Consider the following 16992-nt stretch of genomic DNA (forward strand, 5'->3'; position numbering starts at 1 on the left):
ATAGGATTAGAGTGAAGGCTTTTGAAAAAGCATTAATTTGTATCCTGCATTCTCACTCACTGACAACTCTGTTAACTAATAAGAAAGGAAAATCTCAAGTCAGTTCCTTCCTACACTGTCACCCTTGTCTTTTCTCTCATTTGCTTAAGGTATCAAGTAGAGTCAACTTCAGCTGGAAATAGTGTAGGGCTTATTCTAGGCCACAACATGGGAGCAAAACAACCAGAGATTTAGCCAAATCCTAATTTATTTACCCCATTCTGACAGAGAGAAATGTTTGTTTATTTCTGAGGCTGTGCTATGATGTGCAGTTCAAGTGCTCTGACACTTTAACGCACCATGCAAGGTTAGCAGCCTGTTCACCCTTTATTAATTTGTTGGTGAATATATTTGGATTTTCACTTCATGCCAATAAATGCAAGAAGGGATGCAGTTTTGACATTGTTTCTTTACCCTTACACTCCATGTAAACCAAAAGTTGTCTATCTGGCAGCTTAGTGGCTATATGTAAAGCCCCTGTTTACTTAATCTGAAGGTCCGTTTCATTTCTGCTTGGTTTGCAAAATAAATGAAATGAACGAGTGTGTCAGAATTAGAATTGTGAGAGTCTGAAAAAGACATTTGGGTCACTGAGTGACTAAAAGCACTCTCTGTTTACATGTTTCTTTAGTTTCTGTCGCTGCAGCTGTGTCACAGCTTATAACAACTAATCCCTTTTTATTTACATTTTACTTTATTTTATTTTGTATTAAAGGCACTATTAAGCCACGTCTTCCAAATGTGTCTGAGGTTTCATAACTATCTTAATAGTGTATACACATTACAGTTATGGCAGAGAACTTCCTCCAAGTCTGGGTTTTGTTAAGAGTGACTTTAAGAATAATAGTTTATAGGACAATTAAAACGTGTTAATCTATATTTGAAAACTTGATCTGGTTAAAAATCGGTTCCCCGTCCGCTTATATTTGCCAGTTTTCTACATCATGTAGCTGGGGTTTTCCTGAGAGGTGGAAAGAGTGGGTTGTGGGAAGAGATGGCTGGAGAAAGCCTGGGAGCTAAGCTGATTTTAGGCCTTTGGGCTGAGGTCCTGTTAACATAACCTATGTTCTGCTTCAGGGGAAAATGACGCACGGAAGGTTGGAAATGGGGTTTGAGCGAGCACACTTTTCATGCTCAACAAAGCCTAACATCATTTTACTATACGATCTGAGTTATGTGCATGCTTTTAATAAACTGATCCTCACAAAAAATAAATAGATTTGTTCTGCTTAAACTGGCATACAGAGGGCTCAGAGGAAAAAAAACTCTTTAACAAACACCTCTTGGGGATTGGAAGGTAACTTCACACTCCAGCTTCACGTTGGGAACGTGTGATAACAATTTGACAGGAAGTAAGTGGATTCTGTCCCAAGCCTTGGGAGTGGACTTGACCCTGAGCATAATGTGTGAGTCTGAGGCCGAGAGCTTCCCGCCCAGCAGGGGGTAGCCAAGCGCCGATGACTGGGCAGGAATTCAACCCCATAGGTTCCCATCTCTTCCCACCGCCCGTCAGCAACACAGCTCTCCCTTTCTAGAAACAGGGTTTCCCCTCCAGGCTTGGATTCTTAAATCTAAAAAGAGCCTCTCACCTGAGGCCTTCACCTGAGAGCTGGAGCCTGTGCGATGGATTATCTGGACAGGGACCCCAATGAACAGGTGGAAAAGTACATTTATCTGCCTAAGGCTTGGAATGAAAATTGGGGGTGGGGTGGGTAGAGGCAGATTTTACTCTTCTTCAGATTCTTTTCTCTGTCTCCCAGTGGGCACAGGCTGAGCCTTGTGGGGATAGAAGAGAGATAGAGAGGTTAGGCCCTGGTTCTCTGTGTAGGGTGGTATGCAGGTGTGTGTGGAGGGGTATGGGTGTGAGTGTGCTGTGTATATGTGTGGAAAGCGTGTGTGTAGGTGTGTTAGAAGCGTGTGTGGGTGAATATGTGTGTGGGGTGGTGGGGAGTGTGTGTGGATGTGGGTGTGTGGGGGTGAATATGTGTGTGTGGTGTGTGTGGGGTGGTGGGGAGTGTGTGTATGGGTGTGTGTGGGGGAATGTGGGTGTGTGTGTGGGTAGGGAGTGTGTGTGTATGGGGTTGTGTATATGTGGGGGAAATGTGTGTATGGGTGTGTGGGTATGTATGTGTTTACGGTGAATATGTGTGTGAGGAGAGTAAGTGCATGTATGAGTATGTGTGTCTGTATGTGGGTATATGTGTGGGGTATGTGTGTGTGGGGTTTGTGTTTTGGGGGGGTGTATGTGGGTGTGTATATGTGGGTATGTATGTGGGGTGTGTGTATGTAGATGTGGGTGTGTGTGTCTGTGGGTGTGTGTATATGTGGGTATGTGTGTGGGGTGTGTGTGGGAAGTGTGTGTATGTATGTAAGGTGTATTTGGATGTGTATGTGTGTGGGGTTTTGGATGTGTATGTGTGTGGGGGGAGTATGTGCATGTGGAGGGGTGTGTGTGTGGTGTGCATATATGTGTTGGGGAAGTATGTATATGTATGTGTTTATGTGGGTATGTATGTGTGTGGGGAGTTATACGTGTGTGTGGAGGGGTGTATGTGGGTGTGTATATGTGTGTATGGGAGAAGTATATGTGGGTGTGTATGTAAGTCGGGTATGTGTGGGGAGTGTGTGTATGTATGTGGGGGTATATGTGTGTGTGGTGTGTATGTATGTTGGGTGTGTATGTGTATGGAGTGTATATGTGGGTGTGTATGTGTGTGGGGTATGTATGTGTGTGGGGGGGGAAAGCGTGGATGTGACTGTGGGTGTGTATGTGTGTGTAGGGGGAGTGTGTGTATGATGTGTGTGTGGCTGTGTGTGTGTATGGGGGAAGTATGTGTTTATGTGGGTGTGTATGTGAGTGGGGTGTGTAGGGAGTGTGTGTATGTATGTGGGGTATGTGTATGTGTGTATCTGTGGGTGTTTATGTTTGGGGTGTGTGTATATGTGTATCTGTGGGTATGTGTGTATGTGTGTGTGTGTCTGTGGGTGTTTATGTGTGTGGGGTGTGTATGTGTGGGGGTGTATGTGGGGGGACCTGTGGGTGTGTGGGTGGTGTCAGGGGAGCCTGGATGGAGCCCCGGGACAGCCTGCTGAGGGTGGAAGCCTGGATGGCAGATGCTCAGGTCTGACTGCTGGGCTGCAGGGAAGAAAGAAATGCCAAGCTGAACTCGCAGGTAGGGAGGAGGAGAGGTGGGACAGTGACAGGTCACTAAAGAAAAAGCATTCTGAGAAAAGCCTGTGCTCCTTACGGTATGCTGCAGGGGCTGAGCCTGCGTCCCTGCTGGCACCCTCTGGGAACCCCCATCGCTGGGTCCCCCCAGCCTCACCTTGTTGCTTCTCACTGGGGCCGTTTTCGGTTGGCGCTGCTTCTCTTTGTTCTGTTGTCCCCCAGTGCAGTGAACCCTTACATTATGGGTTTCTCTTGTAGTTCTAACCTCTAATACTCAACCATTACATCTTATCTCGTCTTCTAAATTACTCTAAAATCCAATTATAAAACCCTCTCTCCTTCAAGAGCACACAACTTGCCACATTACTGAAATGCTGGGCTGCTCTTTTGTTTTTCTAAATTAATAATAACTATACCATTTTCCGTCTGCTCTTACCATGGGACTCTTTTATATCACCACACAGCTTTCTAAAATGCATATTATGATTCTTTTTGCTTCTTTTCTGGGCTGCAAAAAAGCGAAGGATGATTTTCCAAATATTCATAAAAGATCTGTCAGTGTGTTTTTAGTGTAAAAACATTTGAAACTACAATCCTTAAAGAAGAAAGCATCTTAATATTTATCAGTTAAAATTTCACTATTGCTTTCTTTTGTATGGGCGAAATAGAAGTCTATCATTTTTAAGGTTTTAAGAGATTTGAATGAATTTTATGTGTTGGTTAAAATTTTTATGGATTGAAAACGCTTAGTTTCACTAAGATTTCAAAAGCACAAACGATTTTTAAAATCTAGGTCCCCTCGTGAGTTTCTTGAATTTACAGGAGGGCAGTGACTATTCTTAAATATAGATTCAACTTCTATAAGTTATCAAAATATTTCAGGAAGAGAGAACATGCCCAGAACATATAAGAAAAAGCTTTAACAGTATCAGGAATATCCTCAAACACTTTTTCTGACAAAAGGTTAGTCGTGGTTTTCAATGCTAGAAAATTGCTCTTAGGAAAATATGGTTAAGTTCAAATTTGATATTAGAAAAAGAAATTTGACTTGTTTTAGTATTTTATAATCACAGGCATGTAATTGGTGATTGCTTTTCTTGCAAATTCTTACTTTGGTCATGTGGAAAAAGTATATTTGATATACTTAAGGCATCTGATTATGCAGTAACAAAATATGCTTGCTCTGTGATTAGTAAAAATATGTGTATGGCTAATCAGCCACTCTGCTTTCAACTTCACGAGCTTCAGCAGTGTTCAGTGGAGCTCTTCATTGTACCATCTGTATTTATGAATGATTCTTTCTCATGCTCAGATTTTAGCTGCTTAGGTTAAATATATTATAAAATGTAGGAAAGATTGGAAAAGTCCTAAATTACAAATTAAATTTCATTGAAACATTTAAATAATAACAACCTAGCTAAGTATTTTGTGTAGTTTTTGTGCCCTGAATTTGAATCTCTATCCCCTTAAATATTAAATACAGGAGAGGCCAGTTGTTTCTTTAATAAATTAGTTATATTTAAGGGTTTTCAGAGGCCAAAGTGAAGGCCAAGGGAGAAGACACCGTGCAACTGAAGCAGCACTACTTGGAATTTATAGGCTAAATGGATGAACCAGAAGGACACGCTAATCACCAAATAACATCATCAAATACAAAATATAGGAACATGATTATCATGAGCAACAACTCAGGGAAAAATGGACATCAGGAACAAGAAAATCATAAATGATATATAAAAAACAAAAATTATACTTTTTCATTCTTACAATATATATTACATATACAGTATCAAAACATATGCAAATACACACTATATACTGTATGTTCTTTTGAGTTGTTTTGTACAAATAGACTCTATAATCTTAATTTAATCATAGTGGACACATCCATATTATCACTTAACATTTCAACTATGCATCCCAGCATAGCTACATCTCCCTCCCTCCCTTTCTTCCTTCCCTTTCCTTCCTTCATTTTTAAAAAATTTTCTGTGAAAACAAGAAAACTTAAAGTTATTTTCCCTTGCACTTCTAATTTTTTTAAAAATTTAATTTTTTTGTTGTTGTTGTTTTTGAGACAGAATCTCCCATTGTCACCTAGGCTGGAGTGCAGTGGCAAGATCTTGGCTCGCTGCAGCCTCCATCGCTGGGGTTCAACTGATTCTTGTGCCTCAACTTCCCAAGTAGCTGGGATTATAGGCATGTGCCACCATGCCTGGCTAATTTTTGTATTTTTAGTAGAGCCAGGGTTTTGCCATGTTGTCCAGTCGGTCTTGAACTCCTGGCCTCAAATGATTCCCCACCCTCAGCTTCCCAAAGTGCTAGGATTACTGATGTGAGCCACAGTTCCCAGCTGTACCTATAAATTTTAAATATTATCTTTTAGTTGCAGTGCAGGCTAAACATCACTATTAGTTTTGTTGGATTGAATCTAGCATAATTCACATATTAGTTTAAAATGTAGATGTTTTAAGAATTGACATTATCTACTTTGTTTATGTACTCAAGCATTCTACTAATATATTCTTTGAGGCTCTTCAATCTTTTATTTCTAATTTTTAGTAAATTTCTAGCTAATGAGCCAAACTTTTACCATTTGAACAAAACAGATTCAATTAACATAATTCCAATATTATGGGCAGCCCTTGTAGAATTGATTTCCTTTTTTAAGCCAAGAGTGCATCTCCTGTCATGTGTCAGTGTTGCGCAGCAAACTTAAAAAGAAACATTTGAATTTATGTCACATTCTTTTTCATACTTTATGGGGCTTCATTTTTTTAAATTTAAATTAAGATTTTGGGGGTTTGTTGGCAGGTTAATGTATGGACTATGTGATCTCTTAAGCTCTTTAAAATAATCTATTAAGCAAATAAAAAATGACTATGTGATACATGACATTTGGAAAATAGTCTCTGGAAGATAAACCATAGTGCCCTAATTTATAAGCTACTCCTAGCAGGTCTTTGAGGCTTTGTGTCAATTTGGACACAGACCAGATCTTGGACCACAAGAGCACCATTTGGGGTGACGTATCAGTAAATTACTTTTCAGTACCCTAGAGGACCAGAAGAGTTAATGCTGCTTCCAGGAAAACAGAACACCGGGCAGTGTAACTTAGGTGGTGGGATGGCTGGATCGGATTTGTCATAAGCATGTCTCAATTGTGACTTTAGAGCTCAAGCTGTGACAGCGCATCAGGGCTTTTCCTCTCTTCTCTTCCACCCGCTATGTTTCTAGGGGACTGAGCATCAGTGCCCCTCCCTGCAGAGTTGCAGCACTGGGAGATTATTATGGTCTTAAAAGTGAAAGCCTATAATTTAAGGTCATAACACCATCTTTAAAATGGAGATTGAAATACAGTAATATAAAATACATAAGGCGTAAACATGTAGCAAATGTCTCTTCCCATTGGATTTTTCCATTTACAGGAGGGTAGTAATACCATGTGTATTTTCTCGAAATATATAGTGTGTTTTCCATATTGATTGTGCAGCTTTTTCATTTAAAGTGGAGCCAGTTCCCTGATAGACCCAAATTCCTTTCAATACCTACTAAATAAAATGTTCTGGCCCTAAAAACAGGATAAAATAAAATAAAATTTTAAAGCCTAGAAAAGAAGGCTCCAACTTTCTAAGATATCAAATATTTACTTTCTAAGATATCAAATATTTCTAGAAAATAACATCTTGATGAGTTGGTTATAAATGAACATGTGGATTGTGTTTTCCTTAATATATCAATAGGTTATCATGGCAGAAATAAGTACTAAGAGGAGAAAGGATCCCTAGTGCTAGGTCCTTCTCTTTGAAAGCAAAGGAGCTCAAGACATTCAGCAAATTCAAAACATCCCCTTACCAACCTTTTAAGATTATGTTTGTATATTTATTTCTTATGACATTTCAAAGCTTTTTCATAATTCTAGGTATTGATTTGAAAATGCCAGTTTTCAATACTAAATAATGGTGGAATAAAATTTTCTCTGAGTCAATTTTTCAACCACAAGAGGACAAACGCTGTAAGGAAAATGATTCTACTTTCACCAGGAAGGAAACGTCATGGGCCTCTGAATTAGGGGGAAAAAAAAAAAAAAAACCTTGCAGCAGTGCCTATTGGAAATTATCAGGAATAAATATCTTTTTTTTTCTTGAAATAAAGTTCAAGGTAACATTTAAATGAATAATTATTTACCATCTTGTTAAATGCAGGCGTGTATGGCGGGCAACATCTATTAGTATAAAAGCTTTTTCTGCTTAGAATGGCTCATTAGCTTTTTTGTAGGCTGTACTGGTTTTAACATTCAAATTCAAAATCTCCTCTGATTTTGCTGTTCCATTTCTGGCAGCCGGCCAGTGGCAGATATGCATAATATTTCACTGTTAGACCTTGCAAACATTATATCCTGCTGTGCTAAAGAAAACATTGTGTTTCTTACCACATGAAAATAATCCATCACTTTTCAATCAGCACACAAAAAAAACTCTACCTGTTTTTTCCATCAGACTCAAGAAAAATTAATGGCCCCAATGTGAAAGGTGGACCCTCCATACACGATCCATTAAAGTACAAACTAATCAAAATATATCTAGCATCTGATTTGCTAAGCAAGATGGAACAAAAGAGGTGTGATGAAAAAAATAGATCCTTCTAAGACCCATACAATCTTGTTCTATCAGTATTAACCTTATTTATTTTAAATGTGGGAGGACATAAATAAAAAACCATGAAATGAATCTGTTGAATTCAATCAATTCAAATAGACACTGTATTTATCTGGAAGAGATGGCTAAAGATACTTCGTGTGGACTGGAAGAAATTTTTATAATAAAAATGTTTTTTAAAAAGTAAAGAAAGATTATAAATCCCCTAGTGGGCCACTAGGCAACCTAATATATTAAAGTAAAATTTTCTTTGGGAGTAAAAAAATCAGTATTTTGTCAACTTGTTCATGCCTTTAAAAATAATTTCATGCCTTTTGCAATGCTGACGTTGTAGCTAGTTTTGAGTGAGACATGAGGACTTTCCTTTCTAGAGCCCTACAACTTTTGTAACAATATTCCAATCCGAGAGATAGCAGCCATATCAAAGGAGTGCCAATTAAAAAACAATCCATTTTATGACTTTTAAACACAGTTGTTGGAGTTGCTTGGCCTTCTTTGCTACTGCCTGGTTCTGGGAAATTGGTTTCAATTTCTCTCTCCCTTTCTCTCTCATTTTCTCTCCCTTGCCTCCCCTCACTTATTCTCACTTTTTTGTGGCATGACCTGTGTCATATAGTTTAATGAATGTAATAAAAAATGCAGACAATGGAATGTAATGCTAATACTAAGAAGGTATCTATACTAGTAAATAATTTTACACAAAAGTATATTTTTATAGCCTCAGGTTTAGAATTCTACACTGTGTTTTAACTAGTATTCCAGTTTCTGTCTTCTTTTTGTTTTTCCATCTCAAATCCACGTTGAAACAGTCTTTACATTGGTCTTTCTAAAGCATAACTGTATTTATATCCCCTCATATCACAATCTCCCTTTAGGTGATGTCCATTGAGTGAGAGAATAGAGTTTCAGAGTTGGAAGGCTCAAATATAATCATTTCACACATGAGCAAACAAGCTTAGGGATTTTAAGAGATTTGTCCAAAGACACGCGGTTTGTGAACGATAGCTCTGGAATCTTCAGGAGCCCCAGTCCAGCACTTTCTCCACTACATAACTGGTTCTCTTCTAGAGTAGTGCTTCTCAGACTTTAACTGCCATGCAGATGGTCTGAGGATCTTGTGAAAATGTAGAATCTGATTCAGTAGGTCTGGGGTTGGGCAGAAAATCTGCATTTCTAAGAAGGTCCTAGGGCATGCCCATGCTGGTTTGGAGACCACACTGAGTCGCAAGGACCTAAGAACTCTTGCAAATTCTTACACTGGTTTTCAAGGTGCTTTGAAGTGTAGTCCTGTGTCCCGCTGTCCTGTATGGACACTCCAATATAGTTATGCAGAGTGCTTCCTCGCTTATTGAATACCTTTCGAGTATTCTGACTTTGACCTTTTTATTTATTCATCCTCCCATCTCTCTCTGCTTCTTTGCAATTGCATGTCTACACTTTCTTTCAATAGCAAAGTTATTTCCCATCTTCTCCATAAAGACTTTCTCATTACCAAACATAAAATTATCTTTGTGTCCTCTGATTATCTCTATTACCCCTTAAAAGCTTAATAAGTCAATAGCTAGTTATCAAATAAAAGAACAAAACACACGTATAAGAGAATAAAATAGCAGCAGTGAATGAAGTGCATTAAGTTGTAGAAGGCAAGAGAAACAAATTCCTGAGCTCTGCAGAAAACCTCAGAATTAATAAAAAAGGTTTCCTCCTTTTCTTTTACTACATCTTGTGCTAAAAATACTTCTGGGTTAATTGCAGAAAATGAAGCTTAGAAGACTGTGAATTGTCATAGGCCAAGGATCATCAAAATTTTCTGTAAAGAACCAGATAGTATATCATCATGTCAACTGCACGGCTTCTATGGTAACTACTCAACTCTGCCATTATGGTAGGAAAGCAGCCATTGGTAATATGTAAACAAATGGATGTGGTAGTGTTCAATAATACTTTATTTACAACAAGAGGCAGCAGCCAGATTGGCCTGCCTGTAGTAGTTTACCAATTACTATCACAGATGATAACCAAATCTATTTTAAATAAGGAAAGAGAAGGACTTATTGAATCCACAGTTGTTAACTGTAGCTTAACTAACTCTATAATGGGGAGCAAATCTTAAGAATTGGGCCAGGCCAGGGCAGAGAAGAGATGCATTGGGCAACGCAAGAAATCCAAGAGATTTTTCAATGAAATAATCTTTTATGGAGCCCAATCCAAATCATGTTTATAACACACCCAAACCCAATTTTCAAAATCCTACTACCTTGACATAAAGGTGTGACACATGGGTCATATAATTGGCAGCACCCTGTTAGAAATGCAGAATCTCAGGCCTCATCCTTACACATTACCATTAGTGCAATCTGAATCTCACCAAGATCCTCAGATGATTCTTTTGCACTTTACAGTTTGAAATCCCAAAATGAGGTGTGTCAATGATCTGCATCAGAATCCTATGGGAGCTGGGAAAAATGTCAGTTTTGGTCCAATCCCAGACCTACTTAATCAGTGTCACTGGGGATGGTACCCCAAGTTTAATAAATATAAATCCACGTTGGAACTCTAAAACTATTGATTGTGAACTACAAGATTGACACTAGTTGCTTCCATTCTATCCTTTCTGGCTTCATTTTTTGGCAGCTGTACTTGTTTTGTTAATCTCTTTCCTATTCCATTTTTAAAATTAAATTTTTTTTACTGATACATAGTATTTATACATATATATGAGGTATATGTGATATTTTATTACATGCATAGAATATATAATGATAAATTATGGTATTTGGGGTATCCATCACCTCAATATTCATTTCTATGTGTTAGGAACATTTCAAGTCCTCTCTCTTAGGTATTTTGAAATATACAATACATTGTTGTTAACTATAGTGACCCTACTCTGCTGTCACTGTTCCCTTTTCCAGCTCTGAATTATTTGCTTTTCTTAACGTAAGAGTAACCTTTATTTTTTCTTAAGTTTTGGTCAGCATGAATATACATCCATAAAATGATATGAAGACTATTTTATTATCTTACCAGATGGTACCAAGGTTCCTCTTGTGGAGATGATTAAGTGTGTTTGGGAGAAGCTTTTGATAAGCCACTTGGAGTATAGCAGTCAAAGGCATGCTCAAATAATAACATGGTGATTAAAATGTTTTCTAAAAGTGGGAAGACCTATTAATTAACTACATGACCTTCTGTTTTTGCCTGGGAGTATACAGGTTTGGGGTGGAGGTGAATTGCTTTGGAAACTTGTTCTACATTTTCTTCCATAAAATGATGGTTCAGTAGAAAAAAAAATCTCAATTGTATTAAGGAAAACAGGACTTTGGAGTGTGGCAAGTGTCATGTGGTTGTAAGATATGTGATACAAAGTATCCTGATTCTCCTGCAACGTCTTCATCAAAGTCTCCACTGCTTACTATGACTGCTTTCTTATAGGGCTCTGCTGGAGTGAGGAAGCTGACTGAGGGAAGAACCAGAAAGCTGCCAAAATGTAAGTCATGGTGGATATGATAGACAAAACGGCCGGAGAATAAAAGGAAAGCTGACATCAAATAAATATCAATACCTGACGAGAAGATTAGGGCCACCCTAATAATGTGTTATTAATTTGCACATTTTAAGAGAGAGTTTACAAATCCCTCTTTGCATCAAAATCATCAGTCCTTGGGCCTATTCCCATATATTCTCATTCAATTGGTCTGGAGTGAGACCCAGACATTCAATATTTTTTCAAGATCAGGCGAATCTGAAAGGTGCAGCCAAGATTAAGAACTAAAGTGGGGAATCTAAAATAATCCAAACAATGCATGTTACAACTGATAAAGTAGAAAAGTAAGTACAGATACAATTCCTTTCTCTTTTTTGTCTCTTTTCTTTCTTTCATTACACAAATCATTTTTAACTATTGTTCTGATAGTTTTTATTAATAAGCACTCAATAAATGTGCTGCATTCCTAACAAAGATAGAAAAATAACATGAACCTAATCAATTAGTATAGATTTACCTAAAATATTATAATCGATGGCTTCTTGATTATTAAAGAATATTCATAAATAATATAAATTTAGTAGTAATATAAATTTATGCACATCTGGCTTGACAGTTAGATGAATATATGTTGGTCTACATTATGTTTAAATAGCCTTTCTTTACCAAGTTAGTAAATTTCTCACAAACCGTTTTTTGAGAGTCATTTTATTTTGTTGTAGGTGTTGAGAGCTTGGGATATTTTGAAAGAAATAGTACATTTAAAATGTAGACATTTATTCAATGAGTATTCTTAAACTGCTCTGTAATAACTCAACATGGTAAAGGCTACAGAGAAATGGGAAGGAAATTCAGGTGAGGTTGAGAAGACCAAAGGTAAGCTGTATAAAGAAAAAAATCATTGGTAATAAAGAATTCATTATAAAGAATTCATTAATAGATTGACTCATGGAAATCAGCACTGAGTCAGCAAATCTGCAGCTAGGATTGACTGACTGCTATGCCAAGGGGTTGGGCTGAGAATAGTAGGGGGGGTACTAAGTTGGATACTCCAGAAAATGTCTCCTCATAGCTCTTCTAGCATTGGAGAGAAAATCAGAAAAATAATCTAAGGCCTTAATTTAGTACAATACTACTGGCTGGTTATTCGAAACATCCCAAATGGTCAAAGAGTTTACAACAAGCGTATTTACATAGCTATGTTTTTAGTGCTATAGTTGTTTACTTGAGAAAAGTCTTCCTAATATTCTGATTGTGTCTATATTGACATAATGGCATTGGTTTATTGAACCCATCTCTTTACATTGATAGCCTTTAATAGAAAAACATATATCTATGTATATATTCACCAAAGATTAATACAGTGTATTGTAACCAGTCCCATTAGAACAGATAACTATGCTCAAAAAATTTCAAGAAAGTGATTTATTTATTTTAACAGTTTCATTGAAATATAATTGACATTCAGTAAACTGTATGTATTTAAAGTGTGCAATTTGGTTTTTGACATGATATACACCCATGAAACTAACTGCAATCAAGATAACAAACATATTCATCATTCCCAAGAGTTTCCTCATGCTCCTTTATAGCCACTCTTGCACTCCACTGCCCTGAAGAAATCTCTGCACTGTTTTCTGCCACCATAGATATCAGTTTTGTCTAACTAAGATACATGTTTGTTATTGCATGGATCAATCATTCATTCTTTTCTCATTCTGAGTAGTATTTCATTAGATGTACAACAATTTGTTTATCTGTTCCCTTGTTAAGAAGGAACATTTTGGCTTTTTATTTTTGGTGATTGCCGATAAAGCTACTATGAATGTTTGTGTCAAAGTCTTTGTATGGACACCTGCTCTCATTTCTTGGGTTAATGCAGAGGAGTGGAATGCTGGATTGCCTAGTAGTTGCATGTTTAACTTTTTAAGAAAGTGCAGAACTATTTTCCAAAAATGTTGTAGCATTTTACTCTTGCGCTCCACTCCCCTGCAGAAATCTCGGCACTGTTGGTAAAATGTAGCGCACCACTTGCCGTGTTTGAGAGTTTGTTTCTCCACATCCTCAACAATATTTCATATGGTCAGTATTTTTAATGTTGGCCATTATAATAAGTGTATATATATATATATATATATATTTTAGTGGAACTTCAGGTGAATGATTTTAAAGACTTCCTTGCTAGGAAATAGGAAAATATGAAAATGCATTCAGTCCTCTTTTTCTTTCTGCACTGTCTTAGATATTTCAGGTTCAGTGTCTATTCCAAAACCCTTCTCTCTGCTCTGCCATGGCCAAAAGAGTTCATTCACCTTTCCCCTTTGACTCTTGCAGACAATTGTGTGCCTTTAAAGGAAATAACAAGAAGAATTAGGAGCGCCCTGGAGGCAAGGTAAAATTTGGCCTGTGTAATCAATCATATCTGCTTCACTGAACCATAATGACTCTGTGTACAGGAAGGCATCTTCAGTGGGGCAGACTTGTTTCTATGAAATCCTTAACATTTTGTGGGAGAGAAAGTGGTTTTATATTTAGCTTTTAACATGTTCAGTCATAACTACTTTTCTTGGGCATAAGTGAGTTGTATTGGTGTGCAGTTATGGTAATATGTCAAAAAAATACAGATAAGTACGTCAGTAGAACAGCTGGCCTATTTTAAAAATAGTGTCTTTAATAATTCAAGCTAAGAAATAGGATCAATTGTGTAATATCCAACATCACAATAACCATTTACAAATAGTGAATTGTGGCGGCTGCCCTCGGTTTCCTCCAGAATTATTTCCCTCAAATCAAGTAAAGTCAAAGATTCGGAGATAGATATATGACCTTGAGGAACAATTTCCAGGAAACACAAAACAAACAATATACTAGTGTCCGCAACTAGAGAAAAAAGCTGTAATGCTGTAAGGAGTCACCAAACTATAATGGTAGCCAATAAAAGTATTACAAATGCCAAGCAGATGAAGCTTTGTAGCGGAAGTCACTTTATCATCTAGTTCTTTAGTTTCTGTTTTCATTGAAGTTCAGACATGCAGCAAGTATTTTATTTAACTACTGAGGAGGTGATATTAAGTCTGTATAATATGTGACTTTTTAAGTCTGTATAATATGTGACTTTCTTTGCACACATTTCCCATAAGTCATTCCAAACTACTTTCATACAACATAAAGGAGAAATTGGGAAAATCTTCAGTCAACCACCACCCCTTAGAAAATGATCCCTGAATTAGAATGTCCATGTTATATACTGAACATTATGACCTCTAAGAGGAAATATATGAGTATCTAATCTTGAGGAAGATTATGGTCTTGATGATGAAACGGATGAAGAAGTTATTGATGATGATGACAATACTACTACTAATGATCATGGCACCTAACATTTTCAGGGTGCCTTCTCTGGGCCAGCTTTGCATACATTATCTCATTTAATCTATGCAATGCCCTGTCAGATTGGTCATATTATTATCTCCCTTTTACAGGAAAGTTCAGTGAAATAAATTACATAGGCAGTATAGCACTTTGTAAGCTCTCTCCATTTTAGTCTTGTCTCTCTGTTACCACAAAAATTAATGGGACTTAGTTCCAATAATTGTTATTAGCAGAAAAATTGGAGGACAGACAGTGTGCAATTTGGTTGGAGAAAGAGCTCGACAGCTCTCCACCTGGATAACAATCAGTTAATGGATGTAGATATCAGGAATAAGGGAGAAAGCTCTTCAAGCAGCAGATCATTATGCAGCAGCTCAGCATGTTTATTAATCATTGTGCACAATTAAAATGCCATTTCATCCCTCTAATTAAAACAAGTAGTTCCCTGAGGCTAGCACCTGAACTAATGAAGCCTGGTTGCCTAAGGATCTCACTCAGGGAAGCGAATTAAACAGTGGAGGAAGCAGTATGTTTACCAGCTTGCCCAGACAACGTCAAACTGTATATGACATCATGAGCGAGTGGACCAGTTGAGACTGTAATTTTAAAGAGCCAGAGATGCTTCTTTTTCTGAGTAAAAGCTGGATTTCAATATTGAAAATTTTCTAAGTTTGTAATTGTTTGGTATCAATATACCTGAATTAGAATGTCCATGTTATATAGTGAAAATCATGACCTCTAAGAGGACGAGTATGAGTATCTAATCTTAAGCAAGCTGAAAATGTTAGGTGCCATTATCATTAGTAACAGTATTGTCATCATCATCAATAACTTGTTCACCCTCATGATCAAGACCAATTGTATTGGTTGGTATATTGATACCAACCAATTGTATACTTTACTTTACAATAAATTCTAAATTTTCTTTCTTCTTGGTATGTGGAATGGGGATTTTGATGTTTGGAGAGAGGATTTTGAGGGATTCTCTATTGGCATCTAGGTATTTGGGAGGCTGAAGGGATTTTTGAAATTGGTTGACTCTAGAAATAAAAGGGTATAGATAGGTTATGGAGACACAATTTAAAATAGAGGGTAGATAAATGGGCTAGATGACAGAATACGTAGGATTCAATCCCAGTATTGCCACTTGAACTGAATGACCCTGAACAAAGTCCTTAGAAAATAGGAGGACTGAACTAGGTAATCATCAAGTTTTCTTCTAGTTCCAAAATTCTATGGTTTTGTGGTAATAAGAGATTTCATTGTATCCCAATTCCCTTGCAAGTTTGGCTGAATCAAGTCTTGCTTATTCTTTCCTTCTAATTCCTGTTCAGCTCACCAGCATATCTTTAGTGTTTGATATTATACTTGGCATACAGAAGTCACTCAGTTAAATATACATGGAAAATATCAATCAGGTTAAACCTACAGATCTCAGTAATACACAGGTTTCAGTGCCTTGCTTCAAATATCTAGGAGCAACCCTACATATGATTCTGCATTATTTACCTGAGAAGTGGCAAACCTGAGGGTTATGAAAGCTGCTTTCATTTCAGCCCATCTGTGAACTCAGTTTTGTACAATTCTGTACTTGAAAGCTATGGTCTAATGTTGCCTCCACTTGTACTAGGCAAGAAGCCATGGCTCATTCTTCCCCTTTTCTACCTGTCATCCCTTTAGTCCCCTTGATTCCCTGATATCACAGAAAAATAGTCATGCCTAGAAGTTTGAGGAACTTAGGAGCATTGGTTTTGTTTTGTTTTTTGTTGTTGTTTTTTTTTTGGAGACGGAGTCTTACACTGTGGCCCAGGCTGGAGTGCAGTGGCATGATCTCGGCTCACTGCAATCTCCACCTCCCACGTTCAAGCAATTCTCCTGCCTCAGCCTCCCAAGTAGCTGGGACTACAGGCACACACCACCACACCCAGCTCATTTTTTGTATTTTAGTAGAGACGGGGTTTTACTGTATTGCCCAGGCTGGTCTTGAAGTGCTGAGCTTGGGCAATCCACCTGCCTCGGCCTCCCAAAGTGCTAGGATTACAGGCATGAGCCACTGAGCTCGGCTGGAGCACTGGTTCTTAACTTATTTTTTATGGGTCACAGAGTTTCATGAAAATCTGATAAATTTCATGAAATCTTTCCTCAGAAAAATGTGTAGCATGATTTTGCAAACAACTGTGGGTTATGAGGTTTACAGACTTTTGGAAGCTCATCTGTGGAGCTCAGATTAAGTTAAGAACTCTTATTTTAAAGGGTTATGTAAGAAT

The 16992-nt window shown here is 37.6% G+C and overlaps 2 long non-coding RNA genes across 3 annotated transcripts in view; one reads left to right on the forward strand and one right to left on the reverse strand.

Annotated features, from left to right (window-relative positions):
- Positions 1–3453, reverse strand: part of LOC130541222 (uncharacterized) — a 31098-nt gene extending 27645 nt beyond the window's left edge. The window contains exon 1 of the long non-coding RNA XR_008955266.1: positions 3366–3453. This is a non-coding gene — a long non-coding RNA (uncharacterized LOC130541222). The remainder of the gene's footprint in view (positions 1–3365) is intronic.
- LOC103783712 (uncharacterized) overlaps positions 1–16992 on the forward strand; it is a 220410-nt gene that overhangs the window by 178279 nt on the left and 25139 nt on the right. For both annotated transcript variants that reach the window (XR_609284.6, XR_010109201.1), the window contains 2 exons: positions 11302–11356; positions 13688–13745. This is a non-coding gene — a long non-coding RNA (uncharacterized LOC103783712). The remainder of the gene's footprint in view (positions 1–11301; positions 11357–13687; positions 13746–16992) is intronic.

Source organism: Pan paniscus, chromosome 12 (assembly GCF_029289425.2).
Source record: "Pan paniscus chromosome 12, NHGRI_mPanPan1-v2.0_pri, whole genome shotgun sequence".
Classification (NCBI taxonomy): domain Eukaryota; kingdom Metazoa; phylum Chordata; class Mammalia; order Primates; family Hominidae; genus Pan; species Pan paniscus.